This window comes from Salmo trutta, chromosome 26 (assembly GCF_901001165.1).
Source record: "Salmo trutta chromosome 26, fSalTru1.1, whole genome shotgun sequence".
NCBI classification, from domain to species: Eukaryota; Metazoa; Chordata; class Actinopteri; order Salmoniformes; family Salmonidae; genus Salmo; species Salmo trutta.
The window spans coordinates 46,555,208-46,575,207 of record NC_042982.1 but is presented as its reverse complement, the minus strand read 5'-3'; the positions used below and the strand labels follow the sequence as shown (position 1 = coordinate 46,575,207).

At 47.9% G+C, this 20,000-nt stretch overlaps 1 protein-coding gene and 1 long non-coding RNA gene across 2 annotated transcripts in view; one reads left to right on the top strand and one right to left on the bottom strand.

Moving 5' to 3' along the window:
- The window catches only part of LOC115163860 (transcriptional coactivator YAP1), a 92,700-nt gene that overhangs the window by 26,997 nt on the left and 45,703 nt on the right, over positions 1 to 20,000 (top strand). The gene's annotated exons all lie outside the window — the stretch shown is intronic.
- On the bottom strand, positions 14,474 to 15,610 carry LOC115163861 (uncharacterized). The gene is made up of 2 exons (XR_003869821.1): positions 14,569 to 15,610; positions 14,474 to 14,524 (listed from the first exon to the last, which is right to left on the bottom strand). It is a non-coding gene; the product is annotated as an uncharacterized LOC115163861 (long non-coding RNA).

Here is a 20,000-nt window from a genome sequence, read left to right as displayed (position 1 = left end):
TCAATAAATGTCCATGTTTCAGTAGACTAGCCAAGCCTGGGACCGGTCCCTGTTTCAGTAGACTAGCCAAGCCTGGGACTGGTCCCTGTTTCAGTAGACTAGCCAAGCCTGGGACCGGTCCTGTTTCAGTAGACTAGCCAAGCCTGGGACCGGTCCCTGTTTCAGTAGACTAGCCAAGCCTGGGACCGGTCCCTGTTTCAGTAGACTAGCCAAGCCTGGGACCGGTCCATGTTTCAGTACACTAGCCAAGCCTGGGACCGGTCCATGTTTCAGTAGACTAGTCAAGCCTGGGACCGGTCCATGTTTCAGTAGACTAGTCAAGCCTGAGACCGGTCCATGTTTCAGTAGACTAGCCAAGCCTGGGACCGGTCCATGTTTCAGTAGACTAGTCAAGCCTGGGACCGGTCCCTGTTTCAGTAGACTAGTCAAGCCTGGGACCGGTCCATGTTTCAGTAGACTAGTCAAGCCTGGGACCGGTCCATGTTTCAGTAGACTAGCCAAGCCTGGGACCGGTCCATGTTTCAGTAGACTAGTCAAGCCTGGGACCGGTCCATGTTTCAGTAGACTAGTCAAGCCTGGGACCGGTCCATGTTTCAGTAGACTAGCCAAGCCTGGGACCCGTCCCTGTTTCAGTAGACTAGCCAAGCCTGGGACCGGTGACCCTCTCTCAATTTCAATTTAAGGGCTTTATTGGCATGGGAAACAAGTTTATGTTGCCAAAGAAAGTGAAATGGATAAACAAAAGTGAAATAAACAATTAAAAATGAGCAGTAAACATTACACTCACAAATAAAATTTCAAATGTCATATTGTGTCTATATACAATGATGTGTAAATAGTTAAAGTACAAAAGGGAAAATAAATAAACATAAATATAGGTTGTATTTACAATGGTGTTTGTTCTTCACTGGTTGACCTTTTCTTGTGGCAACAGGTCACACATCTTGTTGCTGTGATGGGACACTGTGGTATTTCACCCAGTAGATATGGGAGTTTAGGCTACGGTGACCTTTCTCAATAGCAAGGCCATGTTCACTGAGTCTGTACATAGTCAAAGATTTCCTTAAGTTTGGGTCAGTCACAGTGGTCAGGTATTCTGCCACTGTGTACTCTCTGTTTAGGGCCAAATAACATTCTAGTTTGCTCTGTTTTTTTAGTTAATTATTTCCAATGTGCCAAGTAATTTATCTTTTTGTTTTCTCATGATTTGGTTGCGTCTAATTGTGTTGCTGTCCTGGGGCTCTGTGGGGTCTGTTTGTGTTTGTGATCAGAGCCCCAGGACCAGCTTGCTTAGGGGACTCTTCTCCAGGTTCATCTCTCTGTAGGTGATGTTATGGAAGGTTTGGGAATCGCTTCCTTTTAGGTGGTTGTAGAATTTAACGTCTCTTTTCTGGGTTTTGATCATTAGCTGGTATCGTCCTACTTTTTCTTTCCCCTCCTTTCTGTCTTTCTGTCTTTCTGTCTTTCTGTCTTTCTGTCTTTCTGTCTTTCTTTATTTCTTTCTTTCTTTGGGAGGTCAGATCTAATCAGACTGACTACCTCCTCTCTGACTTGCCTTTCCCGGTATGCCTGACTGGACTCTGCATCAGCAGGACATCATCAAGAGAGATTACTGGCCCAATCCATGTGACCCTACTGTGGCTTTAAGTTTCTCTTTGATGGGGTGGAGGGGCTCATATCAGCAGGCAGGCTCACTAACGAAGCAACTCATTCCAAAAAACATTCTCTGACTCAGGACTCCCATCTCTGACATCAGTTCTTAACTCTCTGGATGGGGAATCTATTTTGGATGTACTGTTTTACATCTGACAACAATACTCACTTTTTCCATTTTTTGTAAAAAAATAAATACAAAAAAAGTCACTTTTTTGAAGGGGGGGGGGTCATTATTAAATATTTGTCCACTAATTTTTTTGTCACTTTTTTCATTTGTGTCTACAAATGTAAAAAGGACTCTACCATTTACTATTGACTACTTCAAATCAAAGTTTGTCACATGCGCCTAATACAACAGGTGTAGACCTTACAGTGAAATGCTGAATACAACAGGTATTCACCTTACAGTGAAATGCTGAATACAACAGGTATTCACCTTACAGTGAAATGCTGGCCCTAAGCAACAGTGCAATTTTTAAGTAAAAAATAGGTATTAGGTGAACAATAGATAAGTAAAGAAAGAAAAAACAACAGTGAAAAATAACAGTATATACAGGCTATATACAGGCACCGGTTAGTCTGGCTCATTGAGGTAGTATGTACATGAATGTATAGTTAAAGTGACTATGCATATATGATAAACAGAGAGTAGCAGCAGTGTAAAAGAGGGGTTTGGGGGGACACAATGCAAATAGTCCAGGTAGCCATTTGATTACCTGTTCAGGAGTCTTATGGCTTGGGGGTAAAAACTGTTGAGAAGCCTTTTGGTCCTAGACTTGGCACTCCGGTACCGCTTTCCATGCGGTAGTAGACAGAACAGTCTATGACTGGGGTGGCTGGGGTCTTTGACAATTTTTAGGGCCTTCCTCTGACACCGCCTAATGTAGAGGTCCTGGATTGCAGGCAGCTTGGCCCCAGTGATGTACTGGGCCGTACGCACTACCCTCTGTAGTGCCTTGCGGTCAGACGCCGAGCAGTTGCCGTACCAGGGAGTGATGCAACCAGTCAGAATGCTCTCGATGGTGCAGCTGTAGAACCTTTTGAGGATCTCAGGACCCAAATCTGACCTCCTCCCTATAGGTCGTCTCGTCGTTGTCGGTGATCTACCACTGTTGTGTCATCAAACTTAATGATGGTGTTGGAGTCGTCTCTGGCCACGCAGTCGTGGGTGAACAGGGAGTACAGGAGGGGACTGAGCACGCACCCCTGAGGGGCTCTAGTGTTGAGGATCAGCGTGGCAGATTTGTTGATACCTACCCTCACCACCTGGGGGCGGCCCGTCAGGAAGTACAGGATCCAGTTGCAGAGGGAGGTGTTTAGTCCCAGGATCCTTAGCTTAGTGATGAGCTTTGAGGGCACTATGGTGTTGAACGCTGAGCTGTAGCCAATGAACAGCATTCTCACATAAGTGTTCCTTTTGTCCAGGTGGGAAAGGGCAGCGTGGAGTGCTATAAAGATTGCATCATCTGTGGATCTGTTGGGGCGGTATGCAAATTGGAGTGGGTCTAGGGTTTCTGGGATAATGGTGTTAATGTGAACCATTACCGGCCTTTCAAATCACTTCATGGCTACAGACGTGAGTGCTACGGGTCGGTAGTCATTTCGACAGATTACTATAGTGTTCTTGGGCACATGGACTATGGTGGTCTGCTTGAAACATGTTGGTATTACAGACTCAGATAGGGAGAGGTTGAAAATGTCAGTGAAGACACTTGCTAGTTGGTCAGCGCATGCTCGGAGTACACGTCCTGGTAATCCGTCTGGCCCCGCAGCCTTGTGAATGTTGACCTGTTTAAAGGTCTTACTCACGTCGGCTACGGAGAGCGTGATCACACAGTTGCCTGGAACAGCTGATGCTCTCGTTCATGCCTCAGTGTTGCTTGCCTCAAAGCGAGGATAGAAATGATGTAGCTCGTCTGGTAGGCTCGTGTCACTGGGCAGCTCTCGGCTCTGTTTCCCTTTGTAGTCTGTAATAGTTTTCAGGCCCTGCCACATCCGACGAGCGTCAGAGCTGGTGTAGTACGATTCAATCTTAGTCCTGTATTGATGCTTTGCCTGTTTGACGGTTCGTTGGAGGGCATAGCAGGATTTCTTATAAGCTTCCGGGTTAGAGTCCCGCTCCTTGAAAGCGGCAGCTCTAGCCTTTAGCTCAGTGCGGATGTTGCCTGTAATCCATGGCTTCTGGTTGGGGTATGTACGTACAGTCACTGTGGGGACGACGTCATCGATGCACTTATTGATAAAGCCAGTGACTGATGTGGTGTACTCCTCAATGCCGTCGGAATAATCCCGGAAAACGTTTCCAGTCTGTGGTAGCAAAACAGTCCTGTAGTTTAGCACCTGCTTCATCTGACCACTTTTTTTTATAGACCGAGTCACTGGTACCTCCTGCTTTCATTTTAGCTTGTCGTCTGTGGTGCTAAATAAACAGCCACGAAAAGTACAGATGAAAACTCTCTTGGCAAATAGTGTGGTCTGCAATTGATCATAATATAAAAATCTAGAGACTTCCTTAGATTTCGTGCACCAGCTGTTGTTTACAAATATGCACAGACCGCCCCCCCCTCGTCTTACCAGAGTGTGCTGTTCTATCCTGCCGGTGCAGCGCATATCCCGCTAGCTGAATATCCATGTTATCATTCAGCCACGATTCCGTGAATCATAAGATGTTAGAGTTTTTGATGTCCTGTTGGTAGGATATTCGTGATCGTCCCTCATCTAGTTTATTGTCCAATGATTGTACGTTAGCAAGTAATGTGAAGGCAGATTCCCCACTCGCTGTCGGCAGATCCTTACGAGGCACCCTGCCCTGTGTCCTCTGTTCCTGCGTCTCTTTCTCTTGCCAATGATGGGGATGTTGGCCTTGTCAGGTGTTAGGAGTATGTCTTGTGCGTCCTGCTTGTTGAAGAAAAAATCTTAGTCTAATCCGAGGTGAGTGATCGCTCTCCTGATATCCAGAAGCTTTTTTTTGTCGTAAGGATACGGTTGCAGAAACATTATGTACAAAATAAGTTACAAATAATGTGAAAAAAACCCACATAATAGCACAATTGTTTGGACGCCCGTAAAACTGCTGCCATTTCTTCCATCTTTTAAGGGCGCTATTGTACTTATTGTTCCCTATATAGTGCACAACTTATAAGTACAATAGTATTCAGTGTTCTATAAGCTCACTAAGTACTTGTAACTAAGAATTTAAATCTTGTCCGAGCCAGAAAGGCCCCTGAGTACAGCAATGTATGTAACTACAATAATGTATGGATCCACAGCTCAGTATGTACAGAAACACTGGGTTGTTAATCAGTTTGGTTCAGTCAGGTTAAAGTGTTGAGCCCAGGGCTGTGTCCCAATTGGCACCCTCTTCCCTATGTAGTGCACTACTTTTGACCAATAGGGGGAGAATCCTATATGGAGAGGGTATAGGGTGCCATTTGGGACCCCCTGGAGTCAGGCCTTCTACCCCCAGGAGACAGGCCCTCTACCCCCAGGAGACAGGCCCTCTACCCCCAGGAGACAGGCCCTCTACCCCCAGGAGACAGGCCCTCTACCCCGGCCCTCTACCCCCAGGAGTCAGGCCCTCTACCCCCAGGAGTCAGGCCCTCTACCCCAGGAGACAGGCCCTCTACCCCGGCCCTCTACCCCCAGGAGTCAGGCCCTCTACCCCCCGGAGTCAGGCCCTCTACCCCCAGGAGTCAGGCCCTCTACCCCCAGGAGTCAGGCCCTCTACCCCCAGGAGTCAGGCCCTCTACCCCCAGGAGACAGGCCCTCTACCCCCAGGAGTCAGGCCCTCTACCCCGGCCCTCTACCCCCAGGAGACAGGCCCTCTACCCCGGCCCTCTACCCCCAGGAGACAGGCCCTCTACCCCCAGGAGACAGGCCCTCTACCCCCAGGAGACAGGCCCTCTACAGCCATGTGACTCTGTGTATAACATTGGCAAAATAAACACCAGACTGATAATTGGCCCATCAATTCAAATGGAGATATCAGGCGCTGGTGCAGGCCTCAGTCCCACATGGCATACTATTCCCTATATAGTGCACTACTTTAGACCAGGGGTGTGTGATCTCTGCTCTGGGTTTTACTGTTCCCGGGAACAGGGGTTGACCTGCTGAAAGAGTTCATGAGCTGGGGATTACTGTTAGCACCCAGCAATGCCCTCTGAGAGTACTGAGTCTCAAACTGACCCACCTACAACCGGATCACTGAGTAGCCACTGCCTGGGGGGCTGGAGACGGGGGAAAGAGAGTGAGAGACGGGGGAAAGAGAGTGAGAGACGGGGGAAAGAGAGTGAGACGGGAGAGCCGAGGGGGGAGGTGGAGGGGAGAGGTGGAGGGGAGAGGGGGAGAGGGGGAGGGGGAGAGCCGAGGGGGGAGGGGAGAGGGGGAGGGGGAGAGCCGAGGGGGGAGGGGAGAGGGGGAGAGCCGAGGGGGGAGGGGAGAGGGGGAGGGGAGAGGGGGGAGAGCCGAGGGGGGAGGGGAGAGGGGGAGGGGAGAGGGGGAGAGCCGAGGGGGGGAGGGGGGGTGTTGATGTTATCCACAAATTTCAATTGGCTATATTAAAACTCTTTAACATCATCCTCAGCTCTGGCATCTTCCCCAATATTTGGAACAAAGGACTGATCACCCCAATCCACAAAAATGGAGACACATTTGACCCCAATAACTACCGTGGGATATGCGTCAACAGCAACCTTGGGAAAATCCTCTGCTTTATCATTAACAGCCAGACTCATACATTTCCTCAATGAAAACAATGTACTGAGCAAATGGCAAATTGGCTTTTTATCAAATACCGTACGACAGACCACGTATTCACCCTGCACACCCTAACTGACAAACAGACAAGCCAAAACAAAAGTAGTCTTTTCATGTTTGTTTTTTTTCTCCCGAAAAAGCTTTTGACTCAATTTGGCATGAGGATCTGCTATATAAATCAATGGAAACTGGTGTTATAAAAACCATGTACACAAAACATCACGTCTGTGCTTAAAATTGGCAACAAACTAAGATTTTTTTTCCGCTGGGCCATGGGGTGAGACAGGGATGCAGCTTGAGCCCCACCCTCTTCAATATACACTGTAGAAAAATAGTGAAGACGTCAAAACTATGAAATAACACATATGGAATCATGTAGTAACCAAAAAAGTGTTAAACAAATCAAAATGTATTTTATATTTGAGGTTCTTCAAAGTAGCCACCCTTTGCCTTGATGGTAGCTTTGCACACTCTTGGCATTCTCTCAACCAGCTTCACCTGGAATGCCTTTCCAGCAGTATTAACCTCTCTGGCGCATGTGGGACGAACTCGTCCCACCTACGTAACAGCCACTGAAATCCAGTGGCGCGATTTTTGAATCGTTAGAAATACTATTACTTCAATTTCTCAAACATATGACTATTTTACAGCTATTTAAAGACAAGAATCTCGTTAATCTAACCCCACTGTCCGATTTCAAAAAGGCTTTACAACGAAAGCAAACATTAGATTATGTCAGCAGAGTGCCCAGCCAGAAAAAATCAGACACCCATTTTTCAAGCTAGCATATCATGTCACATAAACCCAAACCACAGCTAAATGCAGCACTAACCTTTTATGATCTTCATCAGATGACACACCTAGGACATTGTGTTATACAATACATGCATGTCTGTTCAATCAAGTTCATATTTATATCAAAAACCAGCTTTTTACATTAGCATGTGACGTTCAGAAAAAGCATAACCCCCGCAAACTTCCGGGGAATTTACTAACAGTTTGCTAAATTACTCACGATAAATGTTCACAAAAAGCATAACAATTATTTTAAGAATTATAGATACATTACTCCTCTATGCACTCGATATGTCCGATTTTAAAATAGCTTTTCGGATGAAGCACATTTTGCAATAATCTAAGTACATAGCCCGGCATCACAGGGCTAGCTATTTAGATACCCACCCAGGTCAGCCTCCACCAAAATCACATTTCCTATAAGAAAAATGTTCTTACCTTGCTTGTTCTTCGTCAGAATACACTGCCAGGACTTCTACTTCAATAACAAATGTTGGTTTGGTCCCAAATAATCCATCGTTATATCCAAACAGCGACGTTTTGTTCATGAGTTCTAGACACTATCAGAATGCTTCTTCACGGTGTCGCGCATGGCGCATTGGCGTGACAAAAATGTCTAAATATTCCATTACCGTACTTCGAAGCATGTCAACCGCTGTTTAAAACCAATTTTTATGCCATTTATCTCGTAGATAAGTGATAATATTCCGACCGGGAATATGCATTGAGCCTAAACAGCCGAATAAAATTTCTCCTCAGGAGCGAATTGTGCACGCGCCTCATTCAAAGGTCCTCTGAGCAGCCACTTACAAAAGGTGATAATGTGTTTCAGCCTGAGGCTCCCTCGTAAACCTTCAGGTTTTTCGCGGGTTCTGAGAGCCTATTGGAGCCCTGGGAATTGTCACGTTACAGCTAAGATCCTTACTTTTCAATAAAAAGATGCAAGACGCACGACTCCTTGTCAGACAGGGTACTTCCTGCTTGAAACCTTGTCAGGTTTTTGCCTGCCATAGGAGTTCTGTTATACTCACAGACACCATTCAAACAGTTTTAGAAAATTCAGAGTGTTTTCTATCCAAACCTGAACAATAATATGCATATTCTAGCTGCTTCTGAGTTGGTGTAGGAGGCAGTTAAAAATGGGAACATATTTTTTCCAAAATTCTCAATACTGCCCCCTATCCCCAAAAGGTTAAAGGAGTTCCCACATATGCTGAGCACTTATTGGCTGCTTTTCCTTCACTCTGCAGTCCACACATGCAGAGATCATCCGTTCAACTACTCTGAGTATCACATAGACACTGCGGTTGGAACCAAAAAATAAAGGACAGATTTCCACAGGTCTTATGTCCATTGCTTGTGTTTCTTGGCCCAAGCAAGTCTCTTCTTCTTATTGGTGTCCTTTAGTAGTGGTTTCTTTGCAGACATTCGACCATGAAGGCCTGATTCGCTACCATGGCCTATTTATTGCCCCACCTCCTCACGCCATTTGCACACACTGTATATTGACGTTTGTTTATTCCATGTGTAACTCTGTGTTGTTGTTTGTGTCGCACTGCTTTGCTTTATCTTGGCCAGGTCGCAGTTGTAAATGAGAACTTGTTCTCAACAGGCCTATCTGGTTAAATAAAGGTGAAATAAAATAAAAAATTCACACATTCTCCTCTGAACAGTTGATGTTGAGATGTGTCGGTTACTTGAACTCTGAAGCATTTATTTGGGCTGCAATTTCTGAGGCTGGTAACTAATGAACTTATCCTCTGCAGCAGAGGGAACTCTGGGTCTTCCTTTCCTGTGGCGGTCCTCATGAGAGCCAGTTTCATCATAGCGCTTGATGGTTTTTGCGACTGCACTTGAAGAAACGTTCAAAGTTCTTGAGATTTTAAATGTCTTAACGTAATGATGGACTGTTGTTTCTCTTTGCTTATTGGAGCTGTTCTTGACATAATATGGACTTGGTCTTTTACCAAATAGGACTATCTTCTGTATACCACCCCTATCTTGTCACAACACAACTGATTGGCTCAAATGTATTAAGAAGGAAAGACATTCCACAATTTAACTTTTAACAGGGCACACCTGTTAATTGGAATGCATTCCAGGTGACTACCTCATGAAGCTGGTTGAGAGAATGCCAAGAGTGCAAAGCTGTCGTCAAGGCAAAGGGTGGCTACTTTGAAGAACCTAAAATATAAAATATATTACTACTTTACTTTTGCTACATGATTTCATATGTTATTTCATAGTTGTGATGTCATCACTATTATTCTACAATGTAGAAAATATAAAAATAAAGAAAAACCCTTGAATAAGTAGGTGTGTCAAATGTTGACTGGTACTGTGTATATATACTGCTCAAAAAAATAAAGGGAACACTTAAACCACACAATGAAACTCCAAGTCAATCACACTTCTGTGAAATCAAACTGTCCACTTAGGAAGCAACACCGATTGACAATACATTTCACATGCTGTTGTGCAAATGGAATAGACAACAGGTGGAAATGATAGGCAATTAGCAAGACACCCCCAATAAAGGAGTGGTTCTGCAGGTGGGGACCACAGACCACTTCTCAGTTCCTATGCTTCCTGGCTGATGTTTTGCTCACTTTTGAATGCTGGCGGTGCTTTCACTCTAGTGGTAGCATGAGACGGAGTCTATAACCCACACAAGTGGCTCAGGTAGTGCAGCTCATCCAGGATGGCACATCAATGCGAGCTGTGGCAATAAGGTTTTCTGTGTCTGTCAGCGTAGTGTCCAGAGCATGGATGCGCAACCAGGAGACAGGCCAGTACATCAAGAGACGTGGAGGAGGCCGTAGGAGGGCAACAACCAAGCAGCAGGACCGCTACCTCCGCCTTTGTGCAAGGAGGAGCAGGAGGAGCACTGCCAGAGCCCTGGAAAATGACCTCCAGCAGGCCACAAATGTGCATGTGTCTGCTCAAACGGTCAGAAACAGACTCCATGAGGGTGGTATGAGGGCCCGATGTCCACAAGTGGGGGTTGTGCTTACAGCCCAACACCGTGCAGGACGTTTGGCATTTGCCAGAGAACACCAAGATTGGCAAATTCGCCACTGGCGCCCTGTGCTCTTCACTGATGAAAGCAGGTTCACACTGAGCACGTGACAGACGTGAGAGTCTGGAGACGCCGTGGAGAACGTTCTGCTGCCTGCAACATCCTCCAGCATGACCGGTTTGGCGGTGGGTCAGTCATGGTGTGGCATTTCTTTGGGGGGCCGCACAGCCCTCCATGTGCTCGCCAGAGGTAGCCTGACTGCCGTTAGGTACCGAGATGAGATCCTCAGAACCCTTGTGAGACCATATGCTGGTGCGTTTGGCCCTGGGTTCCTCCTAATGCAAGACAATGCTAGACCTCATGTGGCTGGAGTGTGTCAGCAGTTCCTGCAAGAGGAAGGCATTGATGCTATGGACCGGCCCGCCCGTTCCCCAGACCTGAATCCAATTGAGCACATCTGGGACATCATGTCTCGCTCCATCCACCAATGCCACGTTGCACCACAGACTGTCCAGGAGTTGGCGGATGCTTTAGTCCAGGTCTGGGAGGAGATCCCTCAGGAGACCATCCGCCACCTCATCAGGAGCATGCCCAGGCGTTGTAGGGAGGTCATACAGGCACGTGGAGGCCACACACACTACTGAGCCTCATTTTGACTTGTTTTAAGGACATTACATCAAAGTTGGATCAGCCTGTAGTGTGGTTTTCCACTTTAATTTTGAGTGGGACTCCAAATCCAGACCTCCATGGGTTGATAAATTGGATTTCCATTGATTATTTTTGTGTGATTTTGTTGTCAGCACATTCAACTATGTAAAGAAAAAAGTATTTAATAAGATTATTTCATTCATTCAGATCTAGGATGTGTTGTTTAAGTGTTCCCTTTATTTTTTTGAGCAGTTTATATCACAGTACCGAGGGCACTAGAACAGTCTGCAGCACCCGGCCTCACCCTACCAGAATCTGAAGTCAAATGTCTACTGTTTGCTGATGATCTGGTGCTTCTGTCCCCAACCAAGGAGGGCCTACAGCAGCACCTAGATCTTCTGCACAGATTCTGTCAGACCTGGGCCCTGAGAGTAAATCTCAGTAAGACAAAAATAATGGTGTTCCAAAAAAGGTCCAGCTGCCAGGACCACAAATACTAATTCCAACTAGACATTGTTGCCCTAGAGCACACAAAAAACTATACATACCTCGGCCTAAACATCAGCGCCACAGGTAACTTCCATAAAGTTGTGAAAGATCTGAGAGACAAGGCAAGAAGGGCCTCCTATGCCATCAAAAAAGACATTAAATTTAACATCCCCATTTAGGATCTGGCTAAAAATACTTGAATCAGTTATAGAACCCATTGCCCTTTATGGTTGTGAGGTCTGGGGTCCGCTCACCAACCAAGAATTCACAAAATGGGACAAACACCAAATTGAGAGACTGCATGCAAAACATCCTCCGTGTACAACGTAAACACCAAATAATGCAGAATTAGGACGATACCCAGTAATGATAAAAATCCTGAAAAGAACTGTTAAATTGTACATCCACCAAGAAGGAAGCGATTCCCAAACCTTCCATAACAAAGCCATCACCTACAGAGAGATGAACCTGGAGAAGAGTCCCCTAAGCAAGCTGGTCCTGGGGCTCTATTCACAAACACAAACAGGCCCAACAGAGCCCCAGGACAGCAACACAATTCGACCCAACCACATTATGAGGAAACAAAAAGTTAATTACTTGACACATTGGAGAGGAGAACACAGGGGGAGGGGAGAGCACAGGGGGAGGGGAGAGGGAGAACACAGGGGGAGGGAGAGGGAGGACACAGGGGGAGGGAGAGGGAGGACACAGGGGGAGGGGAGAGGAGAACACAGGGGGAGGGAGGACACAGGGGGAGGGGAGAGGGAGGACACAGGGGGAGGGAGAGGAGAACACAGGGGGAGGGGAGAACACAGGGGGAGGGGAGAGGGAGAACAAGGGGGGGAGAACACAGGGGGAGGGAGAGGAGAACACAGGGGGAGGGAGAGGAGAACACAGGGGGAGGGGAGAGGGAGGACACAGGGTGTAATTTGAGACAGGTTGTTTCCCCAGGTCCCAGTGCTGTCTCTCTCTCTCTGCCTGCCTCCCTCCCTCCCAGTGCTATCTTTCTGCCTCCCTGCCTCTCTCTCTCTGCCTCCCTGCCTCTCTCTCTCTGCCTCCCTGCCTCTCTCTCTCTGCCTGCCTGCCTCCCAGTGCTGTCTCTCTGCCTACCTCTCTGCCTCCCTGCCTCTCTCTCTGCCTCCCTGCCTCTCTCTCTCTGCCTCCCTGCCTCTCTCTCTGCCTGCCTCCCTCCCTCCCAGTGCTGTCTCTCTGCCTACCTCTCTGCCTCTCTCTCTGCCTGTCTCCCAGTGCTATCTCTCTGCCTCCCTGCCTCTCTCTCTGCCTCCCTGCCTCTCTCTCTGCCTGCCTGCCTCCCAGTGCTGTCTCTCTGCCTACCTCCCAGTGCTGTCTCTCTGCCTACCTCCCTGCCTCTCTCTCTGCCTCCCTACCTCTCTCTCTGCCTCCCTGCCTCTCTCTCTCTGCCTCCCTGCCTCTCTCTCTGCCTGCCTGCCTCCCAGTGCTATCTTTCTGCCTCCCAGTGCTATCTTTCTGCCTCCCTGCCTCTCTCTCTGCCTCCCTGCCTCTCTCTCTGCGGCTCCCTGTCTCTCTCTCTGCCTGCCTGCCTCCCAGTGCTCTCTCTGCCTCCCTGCCTCTCTCTCTGCCCATGGCCCATGTTGCCTACGGAATCCAGACATTAAAACGGAATTCAACAATATTAAAAATTGTTTTGAACTTAATAGGAAATCAACTAAATGTATTGAATGTATTAGAAAATTTATTAATTTGCCCAAGATTATCATAAGACATGAACAAAATTCCTCAGTGATTCATATTTCCCTTAAAGTTTCTAAACAGGCATTGGCATAGGAATGCCCGTCTGTGCGCGCGTTTGTCTACCACGTGTGTAGCCGTTAGCGATGATGCTAATGCCACGACAACCGTATTTTTGTAAATGGAAAGGCTTTCCCAAAAACCTTCTAAATTAAATATTAACTACAAAGTAGCCCATGTCTACCTGGCAGAATGATATCAGGACTATTTTCCTCAATCCATTGGCCATTAGTTTTGCCAACTCTGCAATCACATGAGCACTACAGAAACAGAGCTAACTGAACAACGCTAGCTGGTGCACAGAAACAGAGCTAACTGGACAACGCTGACTGGTGCACAGAAACAGAGCTAACTGGACAACGCTAGCTGGTACACAGAAACAGAGCTAACTGGACAACGCTGACTGGTGCACAGAAACAGAGCTAACTGGACAACGCTAGCTGGTGCACAGAAACAGAGCTAACTGGACAACGCTAGCTGGTGCACAGAAACAGAGCTAACTGGACAACGCTATCTGGTGCACAGAAACAGAGCTAACTGGACAACGCTAGCTGGTACACAGAAACAGAGCTAACTGGACAACGCTAGCTGGTGCACAGAAACAGAGCTAACTGGACAACGCTAACTGGTGCACAGAAACAGAGCTAACTGGACAACGCTAACTGGTGCACAGAAACAGAGCTAACTGGACAACGCTAACTGGTGCACAGAAACAGAGCTAACTGGACAACGCTGACTGGTGCACAGAAACAGAGCTAACTGGACAATGCTGACTGGTGCACAGAAACAGAGCTAACTGGACAATGCTGACTGGTGCACAGAAACAGAGCTAACTGGACAACGCTAGCTGGTGCACAGAAACAGAGCTAACTGGACAACGCTAGCTGGTACACAGAAACAGAGCTAACTGGACAATGCTGACTGGTGCACAGAAACAGAGCTAACTGGACAACGCTGACTGGTGCACAGAAACAGAGCTAACTGGACAACGCTAGCTGGTGCACAGAAACAGAGCTAACTGGACAACGCTGACTGGTGCACAGAAACAGAGCTAACTGGACAACGCTGACTGGTGCACAGAAACAGAGCTAACTGAACAACGCTGACTGGTGCACAGAAACAGAGCTAACTGGACAACGCTGACTGGTGCACAGAAACAGAGCTAACTGGACAACGCTGACTGGTGCACAGAAACAGAGCTAACTGGACAACGCTGACTGGTGCACAGAAACAGAGCTAACTAGACAATGCTGACTGGTGAACAGTATAATTAAAGGGTAACTACTCCCAACAATCTAAACTTTTATTTTTCCCAGACCTCAAATGTGGTCTTGTTTTTCTATAAAAACTTGACAAAAACAAGGAAATGGAAACCTGGGGGTCCTACACCACCTACCAAGTCTTCCATTACTCTGTGTGTGGGGGTCCTACACCACCTACCAAGTCTTCCATTACTCTGTGTGGGGGTCCTACACCACCTACCTACCCCAAGTCTTCCATTACTCTGTGTGTGTGTGGGGGTCCTACACCACCTACCTACCCCAAGTCTTCCATTACTCTGTGTGTGTGGGGGGGGTCCTACACCACCTACCTACCCCAAGTCTTCCATTACTCTGTGTGTGTGTGTGGGTCCTACACCACCTACCTACCCCAAGTCTTCCATTACTCTGTGTGTGTGTGGGGGTCCTACACCACCTACCTACCCCAAGTCTTCCATTACTCTGTGTGTGTGTGGGGGTCCTACACCACCTACCTACCCCAAGTCTTCCATTACTCTGTGTGTGTGTGTGGGGGTCCTACACCACCTACCTACCCCAAGTCTTCCATTACTCTGTGTGTGTGGGGGTCCTACACCACCTACCTACCCCAAGTCTTCCATTACTCTGTGTGTGGGTGGGGGTCCTACACCACCTACCTACCCCAAGTCTTCCATTACTCTGTGTGTGTGGGGGTCCTACACCACCTACCTACCCCAAGTCTTCCATTACTCTGTGTGTGTGTGTGGGGGTCCTACACCACCTACCTACCCCAAGTCTTCCATTACTCTGTGTGTGTGTGGGGGTCCTACACCACCTACCTACCCCAAGTCTTCCATTACTCTGTGTGTGTGTGTGGGGGTCCTACACCACCTACCTACCCCAAGTCTTCCATTACTCTGTGTGTGTGGGGGTCCTACACCACCTACCTACCCCAAGTCTTCCATTACTCTGTGTGTGGGTGGGGGTCCTACACCACCTACCTACCCCAAGTCTTCCATTACTCTGTGTGTGTGGGGGTCCTACACCACCTACCTACCCCAAGTCTTCCATTACTCTGTGTGTGTGTGGGGGTCCTACACCACCTACCTACCCCAAGTCTTCCATTACTCTGTGTGTGTGTGGGGGTCCTACACCACCTACCTACCCCAAGTCTTCCATTACTCTGTGTGTGTGGGGGTCCTACACCACCTACCTACCCCAAGTCTTCCATTACTCTGTGTGTGTGTGGGGGGTCCTACACCACCTACCTACCCCAAGTCTTCCATTACTCTGTGTGTGTGTGTGGGGGGTCCTACACCACCTACCTACCCCAAGTCTTCCATTACTCTGTGTGTGTGTGTGTGGGGGGGGGTCCTACACCACCTACCTACCCCAAGTCTTCCATTACTCTGTGTGTGTGTGTGGGGGGGTCCTACACCACCTACCTACCCCAAGTCTTCCATTCCTCTGTGTGTGTGTGGGGGTCCTACACCACCTACCTACCCAAGTCTTCCATTACTCTGTGTGTGTGGGGGTCCTACACCACCTACCTACCCCAAGTCTTCATTACTCTGTGTGTGTGGGGGTCCTACACCACCTACCTACCCCAAGTCTTCCATTACTCTGTGTGTGTGTGTGGGGTCCTACACCACTACCTACCCCAAGTCTTCCATTACTCTGTGTGTGTGGGGGTCCTACACCACCTACCTACCCCAAGTCTTCCATTACTCTGTGTGTGTGGGGGTCCTACACCACCTACCTCCCCCAAGTCTTCCATTACTCTGTGTGTGTGGGGGTCCTACACCACCTACCTACCCCAAGTCTTCCATTACTCTGTGTGTGTGTGTGGGGGTCCTACACCACCTACCTACCCCAAGTCTTCCATTACTCTGTGTGTGTGTGGGGGTCCTACACCACCTACCTACCCCAAGTCTTCCATTACTCTGTGTGTGTGGGGGTCCTACACCACCTACCTACCCCAAGTCTTCCATTACTCTGTGTGTGTGTGGGGGTCCTACACCACCTACCTACCCCAAGTCTTCCATTACTCTGTGTGTGTGTGGGGGTCCTACACCACCTACCTACCCCAAGTCTTCCATTACTCTGTGTGTGTGTGGGGGTCCTACACCACCTACCTACCCCAAGTCTTCCATTACTCTGTGTGTGTGTGTGTGTGTGTGTGTGTGTGTGTGTGTGTGTTTTTGTGTGTGTGTGTGTTTTTGTGTGTGTGTGTGTGTTTTTGTGAATGGACAATCTTGCAGTTAAAAGTCACTGATAAATGAATAGGCCTTGGTAAGTCATTGACCAGGTCTGAGAATGATCTCACACAGATTCTCTAGCAGGTTGGAATCCCTGGGTTTTAAACCAGAGCTCTGTGAAAAACTAGATGGTAAAAGTTGGAGTTTGTTGCGAACTCTCATCTGTCGATTTAAAGCATGGTTAGTGACAGGGTCTCTACAAGGGCCATATCCATGTCCGTATCCCAGTACTTCTCTGTCTCCGTCGCTGTCTGTAAAGACCACAGCAACTCAAGTTTTAACAAGTACAGTGAAGTGCCTTTTCTTGCAAGGTCTAAGGTAGATATGTATAGGGGTAAGGTGACTATATACAGGGTCAGTACCACATTAACAATGTACAGGGATACTGGAGTGATGGAGGTAGATATGTATAGGAGACAGGGATACTGGAGTGATGGAGGTAGATATGTATAGGGGGAAGGAGACAGGGATACTGGAGTGATGGAGGTAGATATGTATAGGGGACAGGGATACTGGAGTGATGGAGGTAGATATGTATAGGGGACAGGGATACTGGAGTGATGGAGGTAGATATGTATAGGGGAAGGGGACAGGGATACTGGAGTGATGGAGGTAGATATGTATAGGGGACAGGGATACTGGAGTGATGGAGGTAGATATGTATAGGGGGAAGGAGACAGGGATACTGGAGTGATGGAGGTAGATATGTATAGGGGGAAGGAGACAGGGATACTGGAGTGATGGAGGTAGATATGTACAGGGGGAAGGGGACAGGGATACTGGAGTGATGGAGGTAGATATGTATAGGGGAAGGAGACAGGGATACTGGAGTGATGGAGGTAGATATGTATAGGGGACAGGGATACTGGAGTGATGGAGGTAGATATGTATAGGGGGAAGGGACAGGGATACTGGAGTGATGGAGTAGATATGTATAGGGGGACGGAGACAGGGATACTGGAGTGATGGAGGTAGATATGTATAGGGGACAGGATACTGGAGTGATGGAGGTAGATATGTATAGGGGGAAGGAGACAGGTACTGGAGTGATGGAGGTAGATATGTATAGGGGGAAGGAGACAGGGATACTGGAGTGATGGAGGTAGATATGTATAGGGGGAAGGGGACAGGAATACTGGAGTGATGGAGGTAGATATGTATAGGGGAAGGGGACAGGGATACTGAAGTGATGGAGGTAGATATGTATAGGGGGAAGGAGACAGGGATACTGGAGTGATGGAGGTAGATATGTATAGGGGACAGGGATACTGGAGTGATGGAGGTAGATATGTATAGGGGAAGGGGACAGGGATACTGGAGTGATGGAGGTATATATGTATAGGGGAAGGAGACAGGGATACTGGAGTGATGGAGGGTAGATATGTATAGGGGGAAGGAGACAGGGATACTGGAGTGATGGAGGTAGATATGTATAGGGGGAAGGGGACAGGGATACTGGAGTGATGGAGGTAGATATGTATAGTGAACAGGGATACTGGAGTGATGGAGGTAGATATGTATAGGGGGAAGGGATACTGGAGTGATGGAGGTAGATATGTATAGGTGAAGGGGATTACTGGAGGGATACGGAGGTAGGTGATATGTATAGGGGGACCGGGATACTGGAGTGATGGAGGTAGATATGATAGGGGAGAGGGGACAGGGATACTGGAGTGATGGAGGTAGATATGTATAGGGGGAAGGGGACAGGGATAGCTTGAGTGATGGAGGTAGATATGTAATAGGGGGAAGGAGACAGGGAATACTGGAAGTGATGGAGGTAGATATGTATAGGGGGAAGGGGACAGGGGATACTGGAGTGATGGAGGGTAGATATGTACAGGGGGAAGGCGACAGGATACTGGAGTGATGGAGGTAGATATGTATAGGGGGAAGGGACAGGGATCTGGAGTGATGGAGGTAGATATGTACAGGGGGGAAGGGCGACAGGGATACTGGAGTGATGGAGGTAGATATGTATAGGGGACAGGGATACTGGAGTGATGGAGGTAGATATGAATAGGGGGAAGGGGACAGGGATACTGGAGTGATGGAGGTAGATATGTACAGGGGGAAGGCGACAGGGATACTGGAGTGATGGAGGTAGATATGTATAGGGGACAGGGACACTGGAGTGATGGAGGTAGATATGTATAGGGGAAGTAGACAGGGATACTGGAGTGATGGAGTTAGATATGTATAGGAGACAGGGATACTGGAGTGATGGAGGTAGATATGTATAGGGGGAAGGAGACAGGGATACTGGAGTGATGGAGGTAGATATGTATAGGGGGAAGGGGACAGGATACTGGAGTGATGGAGTAGATATGTATAGGGGACAGGGATACTGGAGTGATGGAGGTAGATATGTATAGGGGACAGGGATACTGGAGTGATGGAGGTAGATATGTATAGGGGAGAGGGGACAGGGATACTGGAGTGATGGAGGTAGATATGTATAGGGGGAAGGGGACAGGGATACTGGAGTGATGGAGGTAGATATGTATAGTGGGAAGGAGACAGGGATACTGGAGTGATGGAGGTAGATATGTATAGGGGAAGGAGACAGGGATACTGAAGTGATGGAGGTAGATATGTATAGGGGACAGGGATACTGGAGTGATTGGAGGTAGATATGTATAGGGACAGGGATACTGGAGTGATGGAGGTAGATATGTATATGGGGAAGGGGACAGGGATACTGGAGTGATGGAGGTAGATTGTATAGGGGGAAGGAGACAGGGATACTGGAGTGATGGAGGTAGATATGTATAGGGGACAGGGATACTGGAGTGATGGAGGTAGATATGTATAGGGGACAGGGATCTGGAGTGATGGAGGTAGATATGTATAGGGGAAGGGGACAGGGATACTGGAGTGATGGAGGTAGATATGTATAGGGGACAGGATACTGGAGTGATGGAGGTAGATATTATAGGGGGAAGGAGCAGGGATACTGGAGTGATGGAGGTAGATATGTATAGGGGAAGGAGACAGGGATACTGGTGATGGAGGTAGATATGTCAGGGGGAAGGGGACAGGGATACTGGAGTGATGGAGGTAGATATGTATAGGGGAAGGAGACAGGGATACTGGAGTGATGGAGGTAGATATGTATAGGGGACAGGGATAATGGAGTGATGGAGGTAGATATGTATAGGGGGAAGGGGACAGGGATACTGGAGTGATGGAGGTAGATATGTATAGACAGGGATACTGGAGTGATGGAGGTAGATATGTATAAGGGACAGGGATACTGGAGTGATGGAGGTAGATATGTATAGGGGAAGGAGACAGGGATACTGGAGTGATGGAGGTAGTAGTATAGGGGGAAGGAGACAGGGATACTGGAGTGATGGAGGTAGATATGTA